Source organism: Ostrinia nubilalis, chromosome 10 (assembly GCF_963855985.1).
Source record: "Ostrinia nubilalis chromosome 10, ilOstNubi1.1, whole genome shotgun sequence".
Lineage (NCBI taxonomy): Eukaryota > Metazoa > Arthropoda > Insecta > Lepidoptera > Crambidae > Ostrinia > Ostrinia nubilalis.
The window spans coordinates 3,033,337-3,052,456 of record NC_087097.1 but is presented as its reverse complement, the minus strand read 5'-3'; the positions used below and the strand labels follow the sequence as shown (position 1 = coordinate 3,052,456).

Genomic DNA, 19,120 nt, shown 5'->3' with positions numbered 1-19,120 from the left:
CGCTGATTCATCTCAGCACTGGCCCATTTATTGTCCCGAAGCAGTGGTAGGGTTAATATTGGGACGTGTAAAAGTGCTTTTTAAAAGCCTATTTGCAAAAATAAATGAATTTTATGAATTTTGACAAACGTCAAAATTCTGTCAAACTCCATTCAAAAACACCGGTTATCGTTATAGTTACGGTCAAAGTTAGGTGGTGCAACTCAGCCTTAGTCTGATGTGGGGTACAATTTGAAGCTCGTCACTTTAAAATTCAAGCAACTCCCAAGTTGTAGAGTGAGAGCCGCGTAAACCGTTTAGTCAAAGTTTTTGGCTCGCGGTTACAGTTGAAGTTAGTGTTTGAACGTTTGCTTTGGGGTTTTGGGTACGAATTGGTTCGTATTAATACGACTACCTACTCGTATTATTCTTATTGTTATGAGTACAGAGTAGTGTGTAAAGATCACTTAAAAGTGTGATTTTGTGTACATTTTATCTTATAATAAACTAGCTTTCCGCCCGCGGCTTCGCCCGCGTGGAATTTTGTCTGTCACAGAAAAACTTTATCGCGCGCGTCCCTGTTTCAAAAACCGGGATAAAAACTATCCTATGTTCTTTCCCGGGACTCAAACTATCTCTATGCCAAATTTCATCAAAATCGGTTGCGAGGTTTAAGCGGGAAAGCGTAACAGACAGACAGACAGACAGAGTTACTTTCGCATTTATAATATTAGTTGGGATTCAGTTATTACCTTTTTTTGAAAAATTTGGAAAAATTGCGAAGTATATTTTAACTGAGCTGAATTTTTTAGTTGGTCATTCAACGCTCATGCGTGTGTTTGATTTTGTAAAAAAAAATCTTAAATGCATACAATAAGGGGCCATCCATAAAGTACGTCACACGAATTTCATGATTTTTTGACCCCCCTCTCCGTCCTTGTCACAGGTGGTCACATTTCTGAGACCCCCCTCCCTAGTGTGACGTCACATGTTTTGCAATTTCACATCGAAAAATTATTAAATTAACAGCAGTTATTAGTTTTATTTCCATTTAAATTAAGTACTTTTTTATGAAATCAACATTATATCAAATATTTGAAACAATTGAAATGTGATGTCACGAAATTTAGGACCCCTCCCACCCCTTGTCACACCATGTCACACTTTGTCAACCCCCTCCCCCCTCTTTATGTGTGACGTACTTTATGGATGACCCCTAAAACAATAGTCAGCCCTTATTTTATTCTTAAGTTAAAAGTGGTAACTAAAATGAAATTTAAGTCCTCTTAAATTTCATTTTAGTTACCACTTTTAACAGACAGACAGTTAAATTTCATTTTAGTTACCACTTTTAACAGACAGAGGGCACCACTGTGCTACTGTTTACATCGGCTCCGTAGTATTGTTTATTTTAAAATATGTAGTAGTTGCAAAATCGTACAAATGTAAAATATTTCGGCGTGTCAAACATCAATGCATCTGTGATATCGTTGGCCTCACGAAAAAACAACAGATCTGGACAAAAATAGTGAACATTTATTGTGCTGAAACATTTCAAAAACTTAACATAACTCGCTTAAGGACTATCAGTGATAAGTGTTATAACATTAGGTTGATACAGTGGTCATTTGCAGTGTCTGAAACGGCGTTTACTTCAAGATCAAAGGGACCTAGTGATAATATAACCTCTTCACAGCTCTCAGACCTGCAATTAGTTTTTAAAAATAATAAACAACCACCCTCAACTGAGCATTACCAACAGCCCCACAGTATCAGAAATTTCGACACTTCCTACAGAGCAACTTTGGTGTAGTGGTAAAAGCAACGGACAGAATCATCGTGTTTCCCCCGGTTCAAATCCAGACGAACTTATTTTTTTTGTTTATTTTTTTTTTTTTGTTTTTTTTTTTTTTTTTTTTTTTTTGTGATTTTGTTGATTAGTTTGCTCCTACTTCTGAAACAAAATTCAAAATGGCAACAAGGGGACCCGCAACAAACAAAACTGGGGAGATGCCCGCCTGCGCAGGTTGCCGCCGCAATATCACAGACAGGCGATACCTGAAATGTTGTAGGTGCGCGCAGTACTGGCACATAGATTGTGTAAATATTCCCGAGTGCAGATTCTACAACACTATGACGTCGGAGCACAAGAGCAGGTGGATATGCCCAGAATGCGTCTGTAGCCAGCGGAAGGGGGGTGACAACACCGAGACGCCGGTCAAGTCCTCGGAGGTCAGCCATGTAACCACCCGTCGGGCGGCCGCGGCGGCCCGCACGGAGAGTCTGGACGAGACGGGGATGTCTCTGGATGATGACACCCAGACAGCGGAGGAACAGAGCATCGAGGAGAGGGTACTTCCGGCGACTGGCGGCGTCCAGCCAGCTCTGGTTTCGCTGAACGAGGCCGTCCGGAGTATGATGAGCGAGCTTCGCCAATTTAGGGAAGAAATGCGGGACGAAGTGAAAACCAGGCGAGCCGAGATCAAGTCTCTCAGGGACGGCTTGCTGCAGTTGTCGGAGAGGGTGGACAGCTGCAGGACTCACGTCGTCGGCCTGGACGAGCGAATGAAGGCGCTGGAGCTCAAGGCCAACCAGGGCGACGAGGCCAACGCGGCGCGTCTGGACGCGATCGAGCGACGACTGGAGGCCGCGGAGCGTCCGGGCCCGGCGGGCGAGGGCGCGGCGTCGGTCGCGGAGCTGGAGCGGACGGTCGCGGGACTCAGGCTCGAGCTGAACGACCGGGACCAGGAGGCCCTGCTCGCGGACCTCGAGATCGGCCAGCTCCCGGAGCAGAAGGGCGAGAACGTCCTGCACAGCGTCGCCGTGCTCGCCGCGCGCCTGGGCGTGCCGCTGGAGGAGCGCGACGTGGTGTTCGCGGAGCGCGTGGGCGCGCCGCCGGCCGAGGGCGCGCGGGCGCGGCGCGTGGTGGTGCGGCTGGCGCGCCGCCAGCTGCGCGACGAGCTGCTGCGGGCCGCGCGCACGCGCCGCGGGGTGCCGGAGGGGAGCGGCCGGGTGTTCGTGAACGAGCGCCTGACGCGCCCCAACCGCCAGCTGTTCCACCGGGCGCGCGAGGAGTGCCGCGCCCGCCAGTGGAGGTACTGCTGGACGAGGCGGGGGCGTGTCTTCGTCCCTGGATAACAGATACCATCAAGGAAATGATACATGTTAGGGACGATTACCACAAGCGGTACAAGAAAAATGGAACCACTGCTCTTAGAGATGGTTACAAAATGATGAAGAAGATGGTGGTTGATGCAATTGAGAAAGAAAAAACCTGCTTCTTTAAAACCCACATCAATAGTAACTCAAAAAATCCTAAACAGCTTTGGAAAAACCTGAAAAATACAGTGCTACCGGACAGGAAAGGTGCTTGTGAGCTTCCTCCAATATTTAATGACCCTGATTCAATTAATCATCATTTTCTCAACGTGCCTGGGGAAAACAATGTGTCGATCTCTAAATTAACCTATTATGAATACCACAGACATAGGAACCTTGTATCATTCTCACTCCATACTGTTAGCCCAGAAGTTGTTTTAAAAACCATCACAGCGCTTAAATCTAATGCCCAGGGAAGTGATGGCATCACACTGGATATGCTAATGCTCACATTGCCTTACTCACTTCAAGCGCTTACCGACTTGGTGAATGGTTCAATATTGCATGGAATCTTTCCTGACTGTTGGAAGGTGGCAGTTGTAAGGCCACTACCAAAGACTAGTCACCCAGCTTCAGTTGGGGACCTAAGGCCTATCAGCATCCTACCATGCTTGTCCAAGATCCTCGAGCGTATAGTTTGTAATCAACTAACTAAATACCTTGAGGAGCAGGGGTTGCTCCCGGGACGTCAATCGGGATTCCGCAAAGGCTATGGGACGGCCACTGCTCTTTCGGATGTTATTGATGACCTTCTCGCTGCTCAGGATGGAGGGATGGTTTCGATGCTTGTGCTGCTGGACTTCTCGCGCGCGTTCGACTCTATTAATATTCCTTTGCTTCTCTCCAAGCTGCGTTATTATGGTCTAGATAGCTCCTCCATTCGATGGTTCCATAGCTATCTTACTCAACGACAGCAGTATGTGGAGCTGAAAGGGGTGGATGGGTTGGCATTATTGTCAGAACAAAAACCAGTAACTCGTGGAGTTCCTCAGGGATCCATATTGGGTCCAATACTGTACATTTTGTACAGTGCTGACATAATCAACTGCATCACGGACTGTCAATACCACCTATATGCCGATGATCTACAACTATATACATCATTCACCCCATCTAATCATGAAAATGCAATAATAAAGGTTAACAACCAACTAGGTAAGATTTTTGACTGGTGTGTTGCCAATTGCCTTGTTCTCAACCCTAGAAAATCAAAGTTCATGCTAACAGGAACACGTAAAAGCTTGGAGACTCTTAAAACCATACAACTCAATGTTGGAATAAATGGAGAACCTTTGGAAAGAGTGGCAGAGGTAAGAAACCTGGGAGTGGTCATAGACGGAAACCTAAAGTTTGAAAGCCATATACTCGAGTGCACAAAGAACTGCTTTTACCGCTTAAAGATTTTATACAACTTGAGGCCCTATTTAAGCGAAAGCCTTAGAATATCTTTATGTGAGTCACTCGTATTGAGCAAACTTAACTACTGTGACACAGTGTATGGCCCGTGCCTGCTGGGTAGATCGTCACGTCTCATTCAAAGGGTACAAAACGCATGCGCCCGCTTTTGTTTCACTGTTCCTCCGAGATCACACATCACTCCATTCCTAAACTCATCAAACATGTTAAGGATGGCTGCTCGGCGAAGATTGCACCTGGCCACCATGTTGTTTGGCATACTGGATAGTGCGAGGCCTAAGTATCTGTTCAGCAAACTGGAATGGGCCCAAGCTCAGAGTAGATATCCAAAGAGGCTATGCACTCACATATTTGCTACACCCAAACATCGCACAGCAGCTTTTCGCGGATCATTCAGATTTGCGGCGTCCCGGTGCTGGAACGACCTGCCTCCTCCTCTGCGCGCCCTGAAAACAAAATTCACTTTTAAACATCATCTGAGAAAATATTTAATGGAATTGCAAAAGATTGACAATGATGGGTTACTTACCAACGGGTCATGCGCGGCAAGCGTAGGAGACCTATCAGGGCGTCCTGGCGCCGGTAAGCCGCAGTAAAATGATGGACAGAGGCCGTGATCATGATCATAGAGCGCTGGGTTCTTCCAAGGTTGCACCATTCCCATTCCTATTCCCCATTTTCATTCTCGGGGCCCTCCCTGCGCATGAGTGCATCCTATGGGGGAAAGTTAATTAGTATTATTTTTATTAAATTCGATGTAACGAACTAAACTTTATGTAAATGGTTAGCTTTCTCACCAAGTTACTCGCACTTCATGCCAAAAAACCAAGGCAATGGGTGGAAATCAAAACGCCGGGCACTCCGTTTAGCGTCGTCTTGGGCCTGCTTTATTTTATTTATTCTGTTCTCTGGCTTGACCTTTGTAGTGTGTAGCTATAAATCACTTTCTTCAAAATCAAAATCAGGAATCAAAGTGGTGAAGTCCAGTTCCAAGGGTGAAATCACGTTTTTGTCAGTTTTTGTTGCGTGGCAGCATGTGGTCGTCAATAAATCTTCAACCATTTTCTTTTATTTTTTTTATTTTTTTTTCTTTTCTCTGTTTTTTTTTTTTTTCCCGTTTCACGCCTTTGAGTTTTGTGGCATTCACAGGGGAAGTGAAATAGCTTAAGGGTATTTAAATGGTATAATTTATTAAACATTTTTATAAAAGTTTTAAAGTTGAAATAATTTATTTTATCTTTGTCTGGTCGATCTGTGAATTGTGATTGTGTGATTTTTTGTTTTTGTCCTTGCATTGGTGCACACTGGGTTGGCCATAACCATGGCCATGACATTTATCCTGTGGGTCTGGACAAAGTGCACATTATATTTGCAAGTCAGTCCAAAAGCGATCGCTAAGCCTTCTTTTCTATGGATTTTTTGACAAATTCGATTTTTGATTCATTTATAAAAGTGCATTTTGTCTAGGGGGGCTGGCGTCATGAGTCGACTCCAGTGTTGTATCCTAATTTATTTTTTTTATTTTTTGTGTGTATTTTCTCAACATAGCAAAATTGGTGCGGTGAGATAGTGGCGCCCTCTTGTCAATGTCAATGTCTTGTTTAATGTTTTGTTTTTTGTATTTAAAATGTTGGTTGGAGAGGCACCCGCTGAAAACCAGCGTCGGGGCACGCGTGCATGCACGCGTGGCTCGATTAATGCTGAGCGGGCGCCTTTTTGGCACAAAATATTATGCGTGTATAGTTTTAAGTCCCTTTGTTCTGTTTTTCTGTTTTCTTTTGTGTCAAATAAAGTTTTTCTTATTCTTATTCTTATTCTTATGCAGACTCGCAGAGAGACATGTCATTTTTAGCACATAATTACCTAAATTAGTATGCAGTAGAATCATAAAATTTTGAATTATGTATAAAAGTTTCCGAGACCTCACAAAAGAGGGCATACTGAACCTTTCTGCTCTGTGGCTCGACTGTAACACTAGCACCAAAAAGAGGGCGTATAAAATCCGTTAATAGTGCCGGTTTTTGCGGTTACGTAGTTCAAATGCACATATATTTCAATTTTTAACCGAGTTCCGAGATAATATTTTTATTCCATCGGCAACGTATGGGTTCGGACTTTTCATTTTTCATATTTCGTGTGGAGGTGCATTCAGATGCTGCCTTTTTAATCCGTTTTAAGGGTTACGTACTTCAAAAGGAAAAAACGGAACCCTTATAGGATAGTAAAATGATGCACTAGTTAATTAAAATGTAATGAATCATTATATTTCAATGAGTACTTTAACTATGAAAAACAAACTGTTTTTATTTCCTCGTGTAAAGTTTGCACAAATGGACATAAGCAGTTTGAAAATTAGGCTGTCGATATTAAATACTCAGGTTTATAATACAGTTATAGCTTAAAGGTAAGCTGTAACAAAATCGAAGTTATATCCTACCTACAGGTTTGTACGGAACCCTCAGTGCGCGAGTCCGACTCGCACTTGGCCGGTTTTTGGAGAGGAATGGAGGTTTTATCTCTTAGTTACGGAAAAGCCGGGGATATTATTAGTGGTTTAGAGTTCAGATTACAGTCGTCTTTGTTGTTCAATTTATTTGCTGACATAAATATTGTCACGAGCAAAATACTGTAGTTCGTTATACTGTAAATATTCGTGAGGAAAAGTGATCTACAGAAATAATGTTGCCTTTAGCAGTTCCAGGGGCTATTTGTTATGGACATTAACATACTTACGAAAAACCTCTTCATAATATTAGCACTTTGTTATGCCGTAATGTAGTGAATAAATTGTGAAATATGTTCTTTGAATACGATGTTATTTTATTGCCTCACATTTTATAAAGGCCACTTTCGTTCGCTCGTTTCAGCCCAATGATGTCCACTGCTGGACAAAGGCCTCCCCCAAGGATTTCCATAACGACCGGTCCTGCGGTGCCCGCATCTTATTACTTCCCGTGACATCATCAGATCGTCGGTCCACCTAGAGAGAGCCTGCCCACACTACCGTGGTCGCCACTCGAGAATTTTCCTACCCCTGCGCCGCTTTATTTAATAATCTTTTGCGCCATAAACTGCAAACCCAGAAAACTTTGTGAAAACTGTTTTAATAGTGCAAAAACACTTTTCTAATTGGATTAGCAGAACCAAACGCAAAAACTGGCAACCCAAAGATTGTGTAAAAAAATCTTCTGCAACTCGCCCTTTGTGTAAAATGACGAAGTTTGGAATACTTTTTCGTATTTTCCAAAGTCGGGGCGTCTGTTTTTTGTTGGAGTTATCGTTGGAGGCTTAGAAAGGATTTGGAAAGTTAGAGCTAAGTCGACGGACTTGAGTGTCTGCTGATGAGTTTGGTGTAATTTATACCTCCGTTTTAGTAAGCCTTTGATCTTGTTTAGGATTAATAAAGGAGGACGGTTACTCGAGTTCTTATTTAATTAAAAAATAAATACATTTACTTAATAAACTTTAGATTTAAGGCTCTTGTGAATTATTGTGATATATGTGAGACATAACAACCTCATTCTTATTATTTAATATTTCTAAAGTAAATCAAGATGTTCTTTATCTATTAGTAGGGGAGACCGAGGAGAGTTGTGACATTGTCTATTTTTGGAAACCTATTAACTAACAGCGAGCGCGCATTTTTTATATTTTGTGTTATAAGAGTCTTGAACAAAAAGAGGCGCTCTGTTACTTGCTCGGTAGTTAGTTAATAAGTTAAAAAAAATCGACAATGTCAGAACTCTTCTCTGTTACAACTCTCCTCGGTCTCCCCTATTACACATAGTATTAACCAAAATTACTATATCTTGATGATGATGATGATGATGATGATGATGATGATCCATCCGACCGATTTCGGCCATGGCGATCACTCCGACTTATCCGACCATGTCGGCTCACGGGCTAAACCTGGATGAGGGGCTTGCCATCTCGGTGGACAAGTTTTATGCGAATCCCTCCCGCAAAGCGCATAAAGTCTGATTTGGCGAGAAATGCAACTATATCGTAATTATGATTTCAAGAAATACTTTAGATTTTGTCATCTAACCCACATGATAGAAAGAGAAGAATAAAGTCACAAAGTAACGAAAGAACTATATTCACATAGAAAGAAGGCTAAAGATTTCAGTTTCCAAGATGGACTCCAGCGTACAGTAGAATAGCCAGATCGATCCAAAGCACTTCCCAGTGTAAAGTATAAAACGAATGCGAACTGAATATCAAGTGAAACTAGTTCTAGTACTTCCATCAATGAAAATAATGGCGTCTCGCGTCATTGTAGGGGTGCTAAAATTCAATGTTGGTCTTTCGAATCGATATAATATTATGTCGTCAACGTGCCGAAAGCACATTAAGCTAGACACTGTGGTATCTTAAGCCGTTATGATAAAGACGGTTTTGCAACAAAAATGTATAGTTTGATGTGCACCGTAGAGCACTTTTAAAGTAATACTTAGAACGTTAAATCTGGCGGAGCGGTTTGGTGTTAAAAATTGGAAATATCATAGTTTTAGTTTTACTTTTCACTTTGGTAATGAAGCTTTTGTCATAAAAAAGCAGACAAATTTCAGAGCAACTAGAGCGGTCGCGTTGGTTAGATTGAATCATTATTATGACGTCTTCTTTTTTATGTAGAGACTTGGATGTTGGAATATAAGATTGAAATTAAATGTTTATTTATTCGTCATCATCAAAATAACGTGTCGTGTGTCAAGTTTAGTAAGACATCAGACTGAGGCTGAGTTGCACCACCATAATTAAACTTGCAACGATTATGTTTTTTTTTCATGTGGTCACATTCTTTGATTTTAGTTTGTAAAAGGAACCTTATCGTAGGGATAGAAGATTGTTAAAAATGACAAAGAAGTCAATAAAACTCTTTTGCAGCTATGCTATCGAGCAAAGTGAAGAAAAAGTTACAAAAAAATCATTTTAAACTTGCATCTCAAAGTGAGTGCATCCAACTTAAATGCAGTTGTTGAAATAAGAGAGCGACCGCTAAGTGGGGGTTGTTACTTAGTTTAACACTTAATATAGATGAAAAAAAAAATTTTGCATGGTTGATTAAATAAGTAGTTGCTTAAGTACAAAAAAGAACACAAGAAATTGGTTAAGTCAACGAGCTACATTAAAATTGAGATTTAATTATAAAACTCACGACGCAAACTCGGATAATGAGTTGGGGCGAGCTCCTGTGTATATGTTTACATTATGTACCTACGTATCAAAATATCTGTCTGTGACATATTACTGGGAACTCCCAAACGGAGAAATCTACTTTGATCTGTGTTTTGTTCTATAGTGTTGTTTTGTAACTTCATCATAACTGTTTTTGCAGTTAAGTCTAAGATATATAATAGCAATTTAACTCAATATATATCTATTCATATTGCGATTTAAGGATATCCACTGTATCCAGGTTAGTAGGACCACAGACGACGTAAAAAAATCCATTCCCTTGCAGTTTCATTCAAAATTTGTTTTTTATCTACAACGAGGAGGCTTTTAAGCTTTTGGGCTGCATTCATCTGATGAAAAGCAATGATCACTGATCATTGATCAGGTCGAAGGTAGAAGCGAGCTTCGCCTGGAATCCTCAACCATAGAGGAACTGGCTATCTTACGTTTAACTGCCGGAACACAACCATATTAATAATGATTATTATAATACACTCAGCTCGGTTATGACTCTCGCATACTAGTTTTACTGTAGGAACTCGTACTTCAAAGCACGCCGCGTTTTCCAGTTCGTAGTATCGCCCAGCCCTAGTACCGTCAAACTTTTCCAGTAGCGTACATACCTCAAAAGACCCCTATTGCTCTTTTAATCGACGCTCAAACTTTTGTTAATTAAAAATAACTCAATAAAAGTTTGAATTGGAACCTCTTTCTTGAGTATTTAAAAAGTTTAACGGCATTACCGTTTTTGGGAGCCATTAATACCCGTATTTTGAGCGCTGTCAAGTTTTAGTACGGTGTTACGGGTTACGCAGGTGTTTGTATAGGCCGCCATTTTAAACAAAATAACATAATTTTAGAGGTTTATCTCGTCTCTATCTATGTTGTCTAGTCATCCAGGTTCCAGGTATCAGTCAAGTATGTGTACTTTAGTAATGTTTTAAATTATTATGATCTGATAAAAAATGAAACTAGACCGTTTAAGTAAACTCATCATTATTATTTCACGTTGAAATCTATAGAAGTTTTATTAAAATAGTTATTAGAGACGACACATTGGATTAAAGAAAGTACAGTCGGAAGGAAAAATGTGGGACTAGTAACTTTGCACGCAGAGCCACTTGTTACATGAAACATTTAATTACCTCATTCACATTTGTTAACGTTTTCGATTTAAGAAAATGCGAATTTAGTGACTATGAAATCGAATCGATCAAGTCATTTTGTCTAGACGCAAAAGAGGCTACTTTTATAAACAAATCGCTATATACTTTTGATAAATTATCGTAATAACTAATAGGCTCCTACGTATTTCCTTTCCCTTGAAATAACGTATAAAATAAATATTTTCTTGCCACACGTCTGGCCCCCTGAGATCTCAGACATTTCAAGGGAAAGTAAGTTTTCTAAATTGATTCAACTGCTGATCGCTCTCGAGATATTCATTTACCTCCTTTTCGAAATCACTCCTTGTTGAAGAGTTTGGTACAAACACTTGACTTAAATGTTGAGCAAATATCTCGGCTTTCTCTTTAGGAGTTTTGGCCCAAGCTCCCGACTGAGCTCTCAGTGGTGGTACTGATTGTTGTGGTCTCTTGAACTGCTTTGTGAATTTCCATAAAGAGTAATCATCACACCTTTTAGCAGATAAAGATGACAGTTTCTGTTCAAATGTGTAGTTCTCATTCTCTGTTATCATTTCCCTCAGTTCTTTAGCTGCTTTTTCATAGAGTCTTCTATCATACGAATGTCTGCTCAGCTGCCAGACTCTTCTAAGTCTTCTTTTCTCCACAAGTTTTTCTCGTATTTGCAGAGGTATGTTAGTAGTTTTACTTATGGTTTTCAATTGTGGTGTACATCGCCATGCAACTTCCTGTATTAGGTTGGTTATATAGAATGTTGCATCATCTATGTCAGCTTCAGTTTTTAATTTTATTTTCAATTCTGTTTCCGCCTCCAAATAATCGGCAAATAGCACCCAATCGGTTCTGTGGTTATAAAGTCTTGTCTGTGTTTCTCTGTATATTATTGTTCTGCTCAGAGTGCATATTATAGGCGAGTGATCAGAGGTTGTGTCCCAGCAGCTTTCAATGTCTAGATAGTTGTCGGAAAAGCCCTTTATGATGAAAAAGTCCAACAGATCAGGAATCTTATTCGGATCTGATGGCCAATAGGTAGGCTCACCAGTAGATAATGATGATATTCCGAGGTTGTCCATACATCTCTTCAGCTCCCTGCCTCGAGTGGTTGTCAATCGTGACCCCCAGTGTGTGTGTTTACTGTTCCAGTCTCCTCCACAGATGAATCTATTTCCAAGATCTTTAAAATATTCTCTGAATATTTCCTCCTTAGTATTGAACCGTGGTGGACAATAAACTGCACTTACATTTATGCAACCATTCTTATCCTCCAGTGTGATTGTAGTAGCTTGTAGGTAATCCTCCATGACCCTACTATGAATGTGATGTTTGATGTGATTTTTAATTAAGATTGCTGTCCCTCCATGACAGGTGCCATCCGGGTGGTTGGTACAGTGCACTTCATAATTTTGTAGTTTAAACATTTTTTTATCATTAAGGTGTGTTTCAGAGATTAACATAATATCTATTTTGTTCGCTTCTAATATTATTTTTAGATCGTTTTTAACTGGAGCTAGTCCATTTGCATTCCATGCTCCAATACGAATAGAAGTCATTTCGTCTTGCTGACTAGTGTAGTTATGAGGTTTATTAGGGTCCCCATTTGTTGTAACAGTAAGTCAATTTTTAGAGCTTGTCTATTAATTGTTTCTAGTAGAGTGATCTCATACTCACTATGTGTTTGGTTACTGGTTTGACCCGATTGGGTTATATGAGGATTTTGATTTCCTGTTATGTTGTAGGTGCCTGAACCTCGTGGTTTATTACCATTCTTCAATACTTCACTATAGGAATGTGTATATTTATCTGTGATATTTGATTCGCTTTGGTCTCGTGTTAGGGGTACCCAGTTTTCTCCACCAATGGTGTTTGTGACAGTCGGTTGCGCCTGCTTTGGTTTGTTGGCATCATTCGTATTATTCTTGTGATACCTTCTGGTGTATATGTCACGGTACACTGAGCACCCTTTGTAATTTGCGGGGTGACTACCTTCACACAAGGCACAGGTGGCCGGGGTGTTTCTGTCTTTACCACAATCTTTACTGCTATGGGTTTCTCCGCATTTCACACACCTAAAAGGTCTCATGCAGTAATTTTTGGTGTGACCATACTGCTGGCACCGTGTACACTGGGCAATAGTTTTACTTCTTCTAGGATCTTCTATTTGGACTTTTTGGTGATAAATGTACTCTATGTTTTTAATTTTTGGTAGATTTTCACTTGGTACAATATTCACAAAGAATACATTGTAGGGTTCTTTTGTATTTTTCCTTCGGGCATTAATAATCTCTCCTTTTATTTTGTTTCCAGTTGCTTCAATAGCTTCTAGTATTGCTTCCTTCGGTGTAGTATGATGGAGATTTTTAATAACAAAAGTTTGACACCTATCTTCTTTCTTTGTGAAAGTGTGTCCGATCAATCCTTTAGCCCGTATGTGAGTTATGAGTTGCTCGTAGACTGCTACAGATTTGGAGGATATAATTAACTGATTTCTAGATGATATTTTATAGGTATATTCTTCTTTATTTACTTTCTCTTCGATGAAGTCAGTCAGTTGTTTTACATCTTGAATACCATACAAAATTATGGGGGGTGGTTTTGAAATTCTCTTTGGCTTGGCGGGAATTGTTGTATTGATTATATCATTTTCTTCTTGGTCTACGTCTTCACTGAGTAGGGAGAAACTATTAGTGGTTTCTACAGTTGCTCTGTTTTTGTTGAACATTTGTTGTCTAGTTTCACTTCTTTTCTGAAACTTATGGGTACTAATTGCTTGCTCTGGGGAGCGATTTCTTTTGTGGTTCATTGTTGGAACTTTTTGCCAATGGATATGATGTGTTTTAGCTTGGTTGATTATATCGCCGCTAGTCTCGGAGGAGGGATGATTTACTGTTTGTTCTAGGGACTGCTGGCAATTATTTGTTTGGATATTGCAGTTATCTGTATTTTGTTTGGTAATTGTTTCAGGACCTGCTATTTTATGTATATCTCCAGTTGAATTACTTTTGGGTCGAGTAGCCATATCAAATAGCCCCTTATGGAACACTTGTTGAACAAGTTGTTTGTTTACAAGAACTGATTTGGATGGTTCACAAGATGGTTTTACTATATTGTCGTTGTTCGACATTGTTGCTACTTTATTAATTATCCGTTTTCAAAGCTATTTCTTCCAAACATTGTTTTTATTTCACACGAAAGAGAGAAATTCGTTAACACTTTTTGAAATTTTGAGGTTAGGTTTCAGTTAGATTTTTGTTCACTGTTTTCACTATTTACACTTTGGTCTTTTAATGAGTTAACAGCAATTGCGAGGAATTAGCACTATTGGAGTCCAGTTATAACACTTTTTAGTCCAGATTAGCAAAATTCACGAAAATATGCAAAAAGTTGTCGGAAGTATAGACTGACGCGAGCGCGTTCCGTTTCACATATGCAGCTATCACCACCTATAAAACTTATAACACCAAGAGAACTACAAAGAGCAATAAGAATGTTGAGCAACAAAAAGGCTCCAGGATTTGACTTAATCACTGGTGAAATCCTTAAACATCTACCCAGAAAACCAGTCGTCTTCCTGACTATGCTGTTCAATGCTATAATGAGAATACAATACTTTCCTAGATTGTGGAGCGTCTCTCAAATATGCATGTTGCTGAAACCTGGAAAGGTGCCCACAGATCCGAGCTCATATAGGCCAATTAGTCTTTTGCCAGTACTATCAAAGTTATTTGAGAAAATATTCTTGCAAAGACTTAAACCAATATTAGAAGAAGAAGCCATAATACCAGATCACCAATTTGGGTTCAGGGAGCGACATAGCACAGTGGAACAAGTACATCGTATAGTGAACAAGATAAGACAATCACTGGAGCAGAAAGAATACTGTGCTGCGGTGTTCCTGGACATCCAGCAGGCATTCGATAGGGTTTGGCACAAAGGTCTTTTGTATAAGCTAAAAAGTTTTCTACCTAATTCATATTATATGGTGCTTAAGTCCTACCTACAAGACAGAAAGTTCCAAGTTAAATTTGGCGAAGAAGTATCCGTTCTGTATGATATTGGGGCGTCTGTGCCACAGGGATCTGTGCTCGGCCCTGTGCTATATTCTATATACACAGCGGACCTACCATGCACTACAGATGTAGTAACAGCGACATATGCAGATGACACCGCATGTCTTGCAAGTCATAAAGATCCGGCTTTGGCATCAGAAAAACTACAAAATCACCTGTATGAAATTGACGAATGGCTGGAAAAGTGGAGAATAGAGCCAAATGTTACTAAATCTCTACAAATAACGTTCACACTCCGCAAAGGAGACTGCCCAGCTGTAACGCTACGGGGGCAACAACTGCCTACAGAAAATTGTGTAAGATACCTGGGACTCCATCTAGACCGGAGGTTAACCTGGGCAACCCATATAAAAACAAAGAGAAAAGAGGCAGATTCACAGTTTAAGAAGTTCTACTGGCTGATTGGGAGACAATCATCCCTCAGATTAAACAACAAAATGCTGGTCTATAAATGCATAATAAAGCCTATATGGACTTATGGGATTCAACTCTGGGGATCTGCCAGTAATTCCAACCTTGAAATCCTCCAAAGGTTTCAGAATAAAACACTGAGGGCAATCTCAAATTCACCATGGTTCGCTAGAAATGTAGAGATACACGAGTACTTGGAGATGCCGACAGTCAGGGAGGAGGTGAGCAAATACTGTACCAAATATAAGGAAAGGCTAAAACATCACACAAACCAACTTGCTAGAGAAATTGTGGAACAAACCCACAAGACCACCACAAGACTGAAAAGATGGCAAATATTACAGTTGGACCAAAGATGCTAGTGGCTTGGACTGAATATTGGAAGGCTGGACTAGATTGCTACGTGAATTAGTAAAAACCGAGGGAGAGAATTTACTGGAATACCCCTCCTCATGAACACAAACAAAAAAGCAAGACAAAACATCTGATTATGACCTAAGTCGATTGCAGATATAAAAAGGGAAAAAAAAAAAAAAAAAAAAAAAAAAAAATTGATTCAACAAATCAAACAAAGTGACCTATTCTATATAAATGGAGGGAGAGTTGTGCCGTCAGGTTGCGAATAAAAATATTGTTTTTTCCGTAGGAAAAATTGTAGCAATGTTGATAGATAGATGAGAATTTTATTGCCACACGTACAGTGGGCCACAGTTACAGCTACCCTCCGTTTTTTCTCTCGCTCTCATCAAATGGCGCTTCTTTGTGATAGAACGAGACGACATGACCGGAAATCGGTAGCTGGAAGTGTGGCCCATAGTACATAACAAGTAGGTATACAAGTCGTCGTTTCAGCCAAATGACGTCCACTACTGGACAAAGGCCTCCTCCAAGGTTTTCCACAATGCACGGTCCTGCGCTGCCCGCATCCAGGTTCTTAAGTATACCAAGCTAAAATACTAAATTCATATTGTTGATTGTTAAAAAAATATCAGTTTTGTGTGGTGTGTGATGTGTAATTAAGGGTAAAATAATAATATCTAGCTATGGGGTATCGCGCTTTTGAGATACTGAGGGGTGTATAGCTACTTACACTTAGATGAACAGTGCTTTTTGTATGGACTTTGACAGATTTTTGACGTTTGTTAAAGTTTTTTATTTAAAGTTAAAGTGTAAGATGGTGCAACCCAGTCTAAGATCCCTCTTCAATCGTATTCTGTCTGCGATTAATGTTTGACGGATATGCACTATTTGTATGTATGAATATAAAATACCTAGTAAAATGGTAGGTCCGAAATGGCCATCAAAGTTCCAAGGCGATTTTAAAGCCTCTAGTCTCTTTCAAGTCACTTAATAGAGTTTCGAAATAATCCTTTTAAAGTTGTGAGACTTAGCGCTGCAGCCACGTGTATCGATCAGAAAGTTCGTCTGAACGGAGAGGCACAGAATAATAAATTAGAATTGGCCTTGTAATTAATATGCAACGCATTGATTAAGTAGCTTGGAACTTGGGGAAATTGTTGATGACATATTATCAAGAACAGTAGTCAGAGTCAAATGGTTCGTGACACACAAAGTGGCCAAAAACATATTTTTTTATCCACAACGAGGAAGCTCTTGGCCTGTATCTCACCTGATGGTAAGTGATGATCAGGCCGAAGGTGGAAGCGAGCTTCACCCGGAATCCTCAACCACGGAGGAACAGGCTATCTTACCTCTAACTGCCGGAACACAACAATGCTGTTAACATTGTTGTAATGGTGCGTCCAGACTAGGCGCACGGGCTCGCGTGACTAACTCAACATCCTGCTCACTTAAGAGCAGAGTGAGCAGGATGACCAGCGTGCCGCGTGCGCCCAGTCTGGACGCACCATTATGACGACAGACTTAGGTAAGATGGTGGTAGCTAGCCAGGCAAACTTAGAACAAGCCCTACCACCAAGCAAACCGAACAGAAAAATCTGCACCCACTGGGAATCGAACCCGGGACCTCTGCGTCTGAAGCAGGTGATCTTACCACTAGACCACAGAGGCGGTTGCATGTGGTGTCACGAACTATTGGACGCTGACTGTACATACCTACTTAATAAATATTTTTTATAAGAGATCAAAATGCATGATATTACCTATTACACTATTAAAATGCGTATACGTTGTATTTAGGTTTATGACAAATAACTCTTGAAAAGCATATTTATTGAAAGCCATTGACAAAAATGTATTTATAGTCTTGTTAAACATTATTTACGAGTAAAACAAATAAATATTTTAAGTCATCATTGTCTGAACTATAAAAGTTTATTTGGTAGGGAGCATGGAGTCACATGTCTCGGTGGAGCTTATCGTATTTCAGAACAAAACATAGCAGAAGAATCCATTAAGCCTATTCCCGCTTCTCTAAATCTTCTCTAAATCGCCTGTTGAACAAAAAAAAAAAACAGACAAGAAAGGGAAAAAACTAAATGTCACATCGTTTCATCTCGTACACCATCTTGTTTGCGTAGTTTAGTACACGTTTCAGGGGGTTGATCCAAAATTGGAATCGGGCCAACTTCGGTTCGCTGACATTAAAAATACATTCCGTTTTGGGCCAGACGTTGGATGTAAGGGCAAACATTATTGCTTATTTGCGAATACTTGTTGCTAAATTAACTTGGAACGGGGACAATCAGGGGAGTGCTGTGATGTTGACAAAATAGAAGACTTTTTTGCGAAGATCCGAGTGATTGGATACGTCCACTTTGAAATGGATCGTCTTTTGTCTTGGTATTTACATTGCGTGAGTGGAGTTGACTTGAAACTAGAGTACCTACATAGGATAGCAAACATGTCCTAATGTATGGATTTTCGCTAAAAGTGTTTGTGATGATGTGAGTTTATGTAATTATGCTAAGTCTACAAGTCTGTTTTAGTGGTAAAATCAAGCCACTGGGCTTGAAATTTGTAATTATTTGCCTAACTAATTACATCTAAAGTAAAGTATGTACCTAAACGAAACATAATTGCTAGTGCATAATTTATTTATTTATTAATGAAGTAAATAAAAGTCCAAAGTTGATAAAAGATAAAAAATGACTGGCATATAGAAAAATTGAGTTTCAGTCTCAGATTAAAATATTTTATTCAAAGAAAAAGGAGCTCTTAACTTCTCAAACTAAAGAATTCCCTAGCATTCTACAAATTGCCGAGAGCGTCTTCTGTATTCCTATTTTTTTCATCTTTCACCCAGAAATCTTGGTTCTGCTCCGATAAATCACAGTTCCTCTGTTACGCGATGCAAAATCCCTCCATACGGAACAGTGTTAAGCTCGATTCACACATATCAGTGTAGTCACAGTTCAGGCTCAGTACCGGCACAGTGCGAAATATTCTTTCATACAGTTTTTATGAACGCATCCCCACTTGTCAGTGTCAGTGACGACACAGTGATCTCAGTGTCAGTGCCGACACCGGCAATCACGGACGTATTCGTTGACGACGATATTTTTTGTCGGATCAAAACAAAATAACTTACTTCATCGTTTTTGAACAAGAATATTGAGAGAGCTCTCTGAAATTTTAAAATATTCAAAATATTTCACTGACGCATCAGTGCTATACTGATACTGAACTGAGCGGACACTGTGACGGAACTGTGGCTTCACTGATATGTGTGAATCGAGCTTTAGATGGAGCGGCGACTTGACCTACTAATAACAGATTTCACACTTAACTCGATGCTGGTTTACGTAAATCGAGTGGCTCTCTTGTTTCGTATCGAGTATG

General features: G+C 40.1%; 1 protein-coding gene and 2 long non-coding RNA genes across 3 annotated transcripts in view; 1 reads left to right on the top strand and 2 right to left on the bottom strand.

The window, feature by feature from the left end:
• Positions 1–19,120, top strand: part of LOC135075687 (uncharacterized) — a 545,949-nt gene that overhangs the window by 25,428 nt on the left and 501,401 nt on the right. The gene's annotated exons all lie outside the window — the stretch shown is intronic.
• The window catches only part of LOC135075510 (5-hydroxytryptamine receptor), a 137,062-nt gene that overhangs the window by 20,915 nt on the left and 97,027 nt on the right, over positions 1–19,120 (bottom strand). The window lies entirely within an intron of this gene.
• On the bottom strand, positions 3,113–5,560 carry LOC135075509 (uncharacterized). Its single transcript, XR_010258035.1, has 3 exons — positions 5,084–5,560; positions 4,902–5,000; positions 3,113–4,064 (listed from the first exon to the last, which is right to left on the bottom strand). It is a non-coding gene; the product is annotated as an uncharacterized LOC135075509 (long non-coding RNA).